A 10,929-nucleotide genomic window follows, 5' to 3' on the forward strand; every position below is an offset into this window, starting at 1 on the left:
GCCAATAAAAACTTGTATCTAAGACTAAAATATCAACAGTACACATCCAATATCCAGGCCTCCTTTTACTGAAGAGCGAGATTATGGAGAGGTTATATTACAGTTTTAGGGTTGAAATTTACACTTATAGCTAGCTTTAGCCTTTGGTTTCAGGTAATATAAAGGATTTTTTATGGCTTTGTTCAGATCAAAATGAAAAGGATGTCTTAAGGAAAAGAGGGCAGTGTATTTAACTTGCACACCCATCCAGGTCTCGGAAAACTAGTTGTAAAATGTCTTTGACTATATTTCATTACAGTCATAATTTTTGGTCCATCATAATGTATCATACAAACCATAACATAAAGGATGTGTATGGTTATATTAAAAAGTTTACTGGGAATATGGTTTCAAAAGACGACTTGCCATTAAAAATTTGATATGAGAAAACTATGCAGACAGTTGAAATTTTACCTAAATAAATTAAAAGTATAAGATCATATAAGAAAACCGTCAAATAATTGAATAGATATTCAGAGATGTTGAAATTTTTATTCAGGCCCAGCTATAAACTGGAGTTTGAAAATTAAAGGTAAGGAACTTGACGCTATAGTCAGCAATGCATATTGTGTTAGACTGGTAATCGATGATCTCATATGATTTCCTAGATCCTGGCGTTTTTGCGAGGCACTCTTTTCAAAACGACTACATTAGTATGCGTAATGAAAAAACAACTTATAGATACCAGGATTGAAATTATAACACTCGCGAAATCAAACGCAGATAAAGAAGAACTATTTAAATTCTAGCAAATACTTATGTTTCTTTCAGAAGCTAAGCATCTCGACATCAGTTGTACCATATGTCATTTTTTTATGTTTAAGCTATGAAGACTATTTTGAGGTGATTGCAGACATTTTTTCTGTTTTACAAATGTTTTATTTACAAATTTTAAAAACTCAACCGATTTAGAGCTTGTCATATTGACAACTGTACTACGATTCACACTGTATGTTGCCCCTTAGGTAACGTTTGAATATTTGATCGTTGGTGCTGTCTCATTGACATATATCCTTCATATCATTTTAATTATCTCTGATTGAATTTTGCTGCGTTCAATACGCTTGGAACCTTGCGTTTTTGTATATACATGTAGATGCAATAAATCCAACTATTTTGTCATTTGCACCTAATTAAAATTCAAGGGTTTGTATACATAAAACATGATAACAATTATTTAAAAAAATTCCATTGTGACAGCGTCCTTTACGAGAGAACGGCAATGAAACTTTTTATCAGTTTTTAATTAATATTTAAACATGTTAAAATTAGTGAGGGTGTTACACTCTGGGTGATATTACATTTATCTGACCATAAGATGTAATACCATCTTTGATCTGACCAAACGTCTTTTAAATGTATTGTATTTTGGAATAGAAATATATCTTCATAATGAAAGATGTAAAATGGTCAATAAGAAAATATATGTTTAATATGTGAGGAATTTATTGGAAAAGAAGGTGATATTATTGCGACTATTTTGCTTCTTAACAAGAAGGTGATGATGAGCGGGGAAAATATTGAAATATATCTATAGGTCTGTTTTTTGTTAATTAATATATGACAAGGTATATATGTTTGATTAACAAAATATATGAAAAGGGTGGGGTACTTGATGTCTCAGCTGCTCACCCCTACCAAAAAAAGTTTGAAGTGCCCCCCGCCCCCGAGGGACATGCAGAAGATATATCAAATAAACCACATGCATAAACGAAATATTACTTGTAAATGCTTCTAATGAATGTTACAATAATTCCTTTTTATTCCGTCACCGCCAAAAATCTTCTCTGACTGAACCTATGTGTCCGCAGTGGTTATGAGAGATACAATGTTAAAAAAGAGGGATCATTTCAGAAACAATTCGTCTCTAATTATATCTAGTTGTGTACATTTTGTAGTGAAATTAAATTCGTCTTCTATTTCTCAATCATGCCGATTTGTCTTCTATTTATTTCCAAATATGCAATCTCAATTCAAAGGAGTATACACAGCAAGTGGTTAAAATATCAGATTTCTGTCTTTACAAATTAAAACCAGCTTAATAAGATAAACGTGTTATTAATTACTCGTTCTTACCATGCAATAGAATATCGTTTCAGGCCAAGTTAAATTCAATGTTTTTTTCGTTGTTCATGTTTATCTTTGTTCAGGATTCATTAACATATGAAAAAAACTTTCATTAAATTAGGAAAAGATATAACAGACATTGCCTTCTAATGGTTGTTTTTCTAGAAATATATATATAAGTCAAACATCTGTTTGCTCGTTTGTTGATGTGTTACATATTTGTTTTTCATTCATCTTTTTGTACGTAAATTAGGCCGTTGGTTTTCTCGTTCGAATTGTTTAATACTTGTTATTTCCTGGCCTTTTATAGCTGACAATGCAGTATGGGCTTTGCTTATTGATGAAGGTCGTAAGGTGACTTGTAGTTGTTAATGTCTGTCATTTGGTCTCTTGGGTAGAGTTGTCTTATTGGCAATCATCCCACATCTTCTTTTTTATATGCCAGTAACTGCTAGTAGTCCTATGTTAATTTATGTATTATTGGCACTTAGTTTCGTTTCTTATGTTACCTTTCCTGACATCAGACTTCTCTTAAACTGAGTTTTACTGTGTGTATTGTTGTGCGTTTGTTTTTTTCTGTTTTGGCTAGAGGTATGGGGAGGGCTGAGATCTAAAATAAGCATGTGTTACCCCGCCGCATTTTTGCGCCTGTCTCAAGACATGAGCCTCTGGCCTTTGTTTGTCTTGCATGATTTTTAATTTTTAGTTTCTTGTGCTAAATGGGGAGTTTGGTATGACGTCCATTGTCACTGAGAGAGTGTACTTATTTGTTTGGGGCCAACTGAAAAAATTCTTCAGGGTGCGGGAGTTTCTCGCTGCATTGAAAACACATTGGTGGCCTTCGACTGTTGTAAGTTCTATGGTTAGGTTGTTGTCTCGTTGACATATTCTCGATTTGCATTCTCAATTTTATTGCCTACTCACTTCAAATTTTATTATATAATCAACACACAAGAAAGCAAACAAACGCAACAATGGAAAAAGACTACAATTAACATATAAAAAGCTATGTACATATATATGTACTTAGAATTAATAGGCAAAAACATGTTTAGGTACGTATATACGTTCCTCGTGAACGTAAATACAGAAAATCGCTACAGACACCACAAGCGTATTAACATGATTAAGTTTTATCTTTCATTTTTCTATAAAAGTCCCGATTGACACCATGCTAGGCAATACTAAAAGGGATAAATACTACAGCAATGAACAAAAACATACTTTATATGGCAGACATCTACAATCACGTAATAGCAGACATGTGCCACATATGAAGAAAGCACAGCTTCGGAAGGTGGTGTTAGATATTTGTGTTTTTAAAAAGTTGTATTTTAGTATGGATATTGGTGTAACAAAACGAAGTAACAAAACGAAATAAAAAAAAAAACAGTTGTAAAACTATGCACTTGAATTAAAGCCATGCATAATCATGCAAGAAGTTGTAAAACTGTGCACTTGAATTAAAGCCATACATAATCATTCAAGAAGTTATAAAACTGCATGTGCACTTGAATTTGAGCCTTCAATTATCGTTACCATGAATAATTATGCAAGAAGTTGTAAAACTATGCACTTAAATTAAAGTCATGTATGATCATGCAAGACGTTGTAAAACTGTGCACTTACAGTAAAGCCATGCATAATCATGCAAGAAGTTGTAAAACTATGTACTAGAATTTAGGCCATGAGTAAGCATGCAAGAAGTTGTAAAACTATGCACTTGAATTAAATCCTTGCATAATCATACAAGAAGTTGTAAAACTGTGCACTTGAATTAAAGCCATGAGTAATCATACAAGAAGATGTAAAACTATGCACTAGAATTTAGGCCATGAGTAATCATGCAAGAAGTTGTAAAACTATGCACTTGAATTAAAGCCTTGGATAATCATGCAAGAAGTTTTAAAACTGTGCACTTGAATTTAAATCTTGAATAATCGTGACAATGAATAATCATGCAAGAAGTTGTAAAACTATGCTCTTAAATTAATGCCATGCATAATCACGCAAGAAATTGTAAAACTGTGCACTTGAATTTAAGCCATGAATAATCATACAACGGCATTTTTATAACTGTGCACTTGAATTAAAGCCATGCATAACCATGCAAGAAGTTGTAAAACTGTGCACTTTATTTTCAATAATTTTGCCGTGTTTGCTAAAATTAATCTTGTAATACGATGCATGCAGCATTTTGCTCATAGTGCTCGGAACTTATAAAATTGGCTGAATTGTGCATGCCCGATTATTCGGATCTTTGTCTTTCTGGGCATGCCCAGTTCTACAATTATCTGTACCCATTCATACCTGCTGGTTGTGCTTACAAATCGCCCTCAATGTCTATGAATAGTTTGCACATGCGCAAAAGTGTATAACAAAAATGTTATTAAACCAATGCATGACCTCATTAATATTCAATAGCATTAGAACTGCTCCAAAACAAAAAGCAAAACAAATATTTTAAGTCCATTAGACCACATTGACATTCTGTGTCTGAAACCTAAGCTATGTCAACTATTTAATGACAATCCAAATTCAGAGCTGTATCCAGCTTGAATGTTGTGTCCATACTAGCCCTAACCGTTCAGGGTTCAACCTCTGACTTCTACTTCTTCTACTTCTATGTGGTTAATCTGCAGTCGGAAATTCCATAACGCAAATATACTGTGCGCGTGTGTCAACCAGTACACGCCAAGTTAAAAATAACAAACTTTGTGTATTTACAGGAACGAAAACAAATAAAAGTATGTGATGTTTGCAACAACTGTACAGGGTTAAAATCAGGTATCAATAGTTACGCCAGGAACTGCCACACACAGACCCGAAAGGCGACTGTTGTGGGAGCTTGAATGGCACATTCAGGTAGTTGGTTGCAGTCAACAATTGTTCTTGGGATGAAACTGTATTTATATGCATCCGTTGAAGTGCTGACTCTTGAAAACCTGTCTCTGTGGTATTGTCGGGTTGTTACAGTTGGTCTCCTGATGTAATCTGGAATAATGACTGATGCTTCTCCATGTAAGATCTTATAAAGGAGTATGAGCCTGGCTCCTTGTCTGCGTATTGCTAGTGTTGGCCAGCCAAGTGTTGGCCAGCCAGTAGGATGTTGGTTACAGTTCCTGGTTCCCGAGAATAGGTTGATGTTACAAATCGGGCAGCTCTTCGTTGTACCATCTCGATTTGGTTAATATGGCACTTTTTATATGGGTCCCACACTGACTGCAGTTGTATTAAAGCCCTGCGGATCATCTGGTCCATTCATTTGTTTATTTCTTAATTTGTGTGAATTAACATTGTTACAGTAAATTTTAATTTCTACACTTCATACCACAACAAATATTGTATTGGTAAATGTATCACTTATATGTGTATCCATATAACAAACAAAAAATAAAAGGAAGAATTTTGCATTACCTTTTGAATACTATGACGTCAATGATTAGATATTTAGACATATCAAGACTAATAAAGTAGATTTTGATAATATTGGCTTGACATGCTTGAAATTCTATCAGATTACCTTTGGAGCAGTCATGAGTCTATGAAGCATGCTCACAAAGTTTTTTGGTGAAATCATTTTCATATTGGTCATTTTTTTTTGCTTCGACCAGCTTTGGAGGAGATATTATCAGAAGTTTATTTCCTAGATCATCTATCCCCAAGCATCATCCGTGTGTCCGGCATTGTCATTACTAAAAACCTATAGATGTATTCTAATCTGAGGAACAATTCGACATTTTAACAAAAAAATTAACTAATGATAAAGACGATCCACCACAAAGTAATATAAATAGAACCATACTTATAATAAGCAAATACATATAAAAAAGAGGTGGTATGATTGCCAATGAGACAATTCTCAACAAGAGACCAAGTCGACACAGAAATTACATGTTACAACTACAGACACCGTACGGCCATAAGCTATGAGCAAAGCCAATACCGCATAATCAGCTATAAAAAGGCCCTGAAATGACAATGTAAAACAATTCAAACGAGAGAACTAATGGCCTTATTTTTATTGAAAAAATAAACAAAAAACTTATATGTAACACATAAACAAACGACAACCACTGAACTACAGGCTCCTTATATCATGTTCCCAAAACTAGATATCATCTCCAATTTAGAAATAAAAACACTTGAAAAAAAGAACCTATTGCTCTTCTAGCTACAAAATGTATCCAAAATCAAAGATGTAGAACATATTCTATCATAATCATTTGGTAACTAATATAATTACTGTCTCCTCCATGCCCGTCTTGAACATAAAACAAATAAATTAATAAATAACACTCATAATGCTCAGATTGGTTGTCATCATCGTGCAACACAGTTAATAACACCATATAGGAAAAACATAGAATATCATAAGACACTGTCAAACATCCAAACATACTATCCACACTCATCTGTGTCCACACTTGTAACCATATAAAAGTATCATACTTTACATAAATTTAAGGAAAATCGACAAAAAACTAACCAAAAAAGACTCATATTTTACAGAGTGATCTCCCCTTTCAATGTTAATTTTCAAAGGAAAATAAAAATGCTGATTTTGAGTTTTCCTCAAGTTAGATTTTGTGGGACTTTTTTCTGTGTATATTAGGGCTTAATGCTATAGATTATAACCAAAACATTTTCTGTTGCAATTAGTTTGAGGTTAAAACTTAATTTGACTGGAATAAGGGGCCAAAAAGGGCTAAAATAAACATATATTTAGTTTCCAGATAATAACTTGTGTTTTTAGTGTATGGATCTCTCTGAAATTGTACTACAAGGTTCATACTTCAAAGGAAAGGCAGGGATCGAGTGTGGGATGATTGCTACAATGGGGGATTCAAAAAGTTCTTGAGGGTTACAATTTTTTGAAGGTTTTCAATTTTTTTTCAATACAGTTTCAAGAAGAAATCTTTAATTGCACAGTATTGCGCAATATATTTGTAAGATCTTGTTTTTTTCAAGTTGTGTGTCAGAAACCTATTTTATGTTTACCAAAAGTTTGAACGCAATCAAAATTCAGACAGTATCAAACTTGAATATTGTGTCCAAATTTGGACAAACTATTCAGGGTTCAACATCTGTGGTCGTATCAGGCTGTGCTCAGGGAAGCATTTATTATAGTTCATTCTTATGTTGTACTGTTACACCATTGCCCAAGGTTAGGGAGGGATTTGATCCCCTAACATGTTTATTTACCCTGCCACATTCTGTATTGTTTTATGTGCCTGTCCCAAGTTAGCAGCCTGTAATTCAGTGGTTGTCGTTGATGTGTTACATATTTGTTTTCCCTTCATTTTTTGTAAATAGATTAGGCCGTTAACTTAATTTTCTGGTCTGAATTGTTTTACATTTGCTCATTATTGAAGGCCGTACGGTGACCTATAGCCAAACTTGGCAAGTCAAAGTGGACAGCAGTTCATAAGCAGTTTATTAGCATTCACAGTTCTTACTTGATAGCTGTTCATTAGCATTCACAGTTTACAAATTCAAGGCAATGATTAATTTTCATATAGGCATTCAAAAAGCATTCCATAGCTGTTATTCTGGCAGTTTATTTAGCCTTCACAGTTATTTAGCAGTTATATTGTTAACAAAAGATTTAAATAAGATATTCAAAAACTGAGAACTGCTACTCTCACAAACATTGCTATACTTTTCAGAAGCACATAGGGATGGAATTCTTCCCTCACTAAATACCACTCTTTATAGCATGGGTATTAAGTATATTTTAACAAAATGCATTTGACTAGCAGGTTGAACAAGGCATGTTCTTAAACCCTGACTACCATTTACAAATAGCTCACCAGATGTACTAAAATGGATCTTAATTATCAATTTAATCAAACAGAAAACAAAACAATAAACTAGCGGAAAAGATGGTATACATAATACGCATATCTGGTGTATTAAATTATAAGCCTGGTACCTTTGATAACTATATATATAATCTAATTAACTTCTTATCCTGAAATTTATAGGCCGACTATGTGTTACAGGCTTTGTTCTTTGTTGAAGGTCGTACTGTGACCTATAGTTCTTAATTTCTTATGGAGAGTTGTCTCATTGGCAATCATACATCTTTTTTACATTAACAAAACCAATGTTTGAATGGTTTTACATTTGTCATTTCATGACCTTTTATAGCTGACTTTTGCTCATTGTTGAAGGCTGTACTGTTGTTTATTTTAGTGTCATTTTGTCTCTGGTGGAGAGTTGAGTCTAAATGGCAATCATACCACATCTTATTTTTATCAATAACTCAGACAGCTTGAAGGACATAGGATCTTAAATTAGTCTTATTTCCACTAAATACATTTAACCTTTAACTCCTTAAAGAAAAACACAACACAGACTTATGTTTGTTGACTAGCTCAAGTACAGCATATTGTGAGCTGCCATTTTATAAGACAAATTATCAATATAAACATACATTATACAATATGATTTCAATAACTTGTACCAGTACTAGAGAAATAATGTCATGTCAACCTTTTGCATTTGAATAACTATATGTATATATATACCCTATACGCTTATATCTATTATAAGGCATAAATGAATACAATATATATATAGTGTTGCCGATAGCCCAGAAAGCATAGTGGACAACGGAATTTATTAAATAATTATATACATGTGTCTTAATATATAAATATATGAAAAAAACAATAACCACAATTATTCCTAATAACAAAAACCTTGAAATATACTTTTAAGTACAACTTAGCTAGTAAAGTAGACCTTGTACTAACAAGAGATGTTATATGGTTGACATGAATGTAAACTGAATAACTGAACATTGTGAATAACTCGATCATCAACGACCTCGCCGGCCAGGAACAACCAAACAAACCCAATAATGGGAAACTGGAAACCTGGGTCCGACCCATCGGTGCATAAACAGTCATATATGCTCCGACCCAATGCGACAAGTCGTCTCACGAGACATACTCGGACGTATATTGTTTTGTTCTGTTTGTAAATATGTAAGTAAAAACATCCCTAAAAATACAATGTTCAAAGTTCAAGTTAGAAATAAAATAGATAAAGATGTCACTTTACAACTAAAATATTTTGGTGATAAAATTCCTACACCTACATGAACATGTATAACACATACGCCAGAAGACAATCAATTCCTGTTATACTTTTATGACTAGGGAATTATTATACATACAGTATACATGAATACAACTCATAAGCATAAACATATACACATAAACAAAATCATTATATTGATAATTAATGAAGTATTTAAACCAGATAAAATCAATATGTAGTGGAAAAATGTTTTGTAACTATTTGCTTGGAAGAACTGTCTCAAGAGTTATACTTTGGACACTATAATAAAGGAGAACTATTCAAAACAAAATACATGATCATGTAAAAGTAAGGGTATATAAAAAGAAACTTGGCACTCTGGGTAGAGTGAAGCTAGGTTTTCAAAATATTTCCAACCACAATTCTATGAAACACTAGCAAAATTTAATTATAAGGCATCATGCTACAAAATACCTAAACACAAAACTTTTAATTGGCAGAGAAAACTAGTGTATCTTTTTGGTTGGGGTTCAAAAGTTGAAAAAAGGTTGAAAATAAAAATCCTATTTTTGTCAAGTAAACAAATACCAATTCCTAATATGCAACTATATACATTGGAAAACTTTGAATTTATTCTAAAATTATTAATCCTTTCACTGTTGGTACACTTTTTTTTCTTTTGCTTTTTCAAGATTTTCTTATCTAAAGCTTACTAGGGAACGTTAATAAAAATAATGAATTTATCATGTCAAATCTGCAATTTGAATTTAAACTGAAAATTGTCAAACTTTTTTCTTCATTTATTAAAAACAATTTTTTTTAAGTATATATGAGGTACATAACTTAAAATTGTTAAAAAAAATATTAAGAGTTTCAATTTTCACTTAAAACTACTACATAACAGTGGCGGATCCAGAAATTTTCATAAGTGGGGGCCCACTGACTGACCTAAGAGGGGGCCCGGTCCAGTCACGCTTCAGTGATTCCCTATATAAGCAACCAAATTTTTTCCCAAAAAGGGGGGGCCCGGGCCCCCCCCCCCCCTAAATCCGCCTCTGCATAACAAAATAATTTCTAGTAAAATCTATTTGGTGCCATGAGTAATTATTTTATTTCAAGGATTTTTCGAGACCACAAATATTAATTAACAAACTGATATGATTGTAAAGTCTGTTCTTATGAATTCATTAACTCAAGAACCAATGATTCTACCCCATCCTCTGACAATTTAATCTAAACAACAAGTAATTTATTGTATTTTACATTTAAATAAATTAATTAAAAATAATAAACCCAAAGTTTGCTTACAAGCTATTTATTCACCTAGTCAATTTAGATATGTAATAATACATGTACCTTTATGTGCTACTTTGATAGATGAGCAGTCAAATATTAGACCTTTACTAGACATTTAGGTTTCTTGGATATTTCCAAGTAATAGAAAGACATACTGAACTTTTTTGTCATTAAATATAATTAACACAAGGGGAGTTTTGTAATTAAAAAAACTGGATTATCATCAAAGTTACAGTAAGTTTAGTTATCATTTAAAGGTGCATAAACTAAAATTAATAAAGTATTTTACCCTTATAACAATACTTGATCGTGTGTTGTAGTAATTTATTAGAATGATCTACTAAATGGTGAAGTGATCATTTGCACGTCACAATGTCAACAAGGGGAGTAATTATAAATAGAAAATGAGAGTTGGTATGCAAGTAAACTGTAAAAAGAATGTTAAATAAAATTTGTTTCATATTGTTTAATCAAATT

The sequence above is a fragment of the Mytilus trossulus genome, chromosome 4 (genome assembly GCF_036588685.1).
Source record: "Mytilus trossulus isolate FHL-02 chromosome 4, PNRI_Mtr1.1.1.hap1, whole genome shotgun sequence".
NCBI lineage: Eukaryota > Metazoa > Mollusca > Bivalvia > Mytilida > Mytilidae > Mytilus > Mytilus trossulus.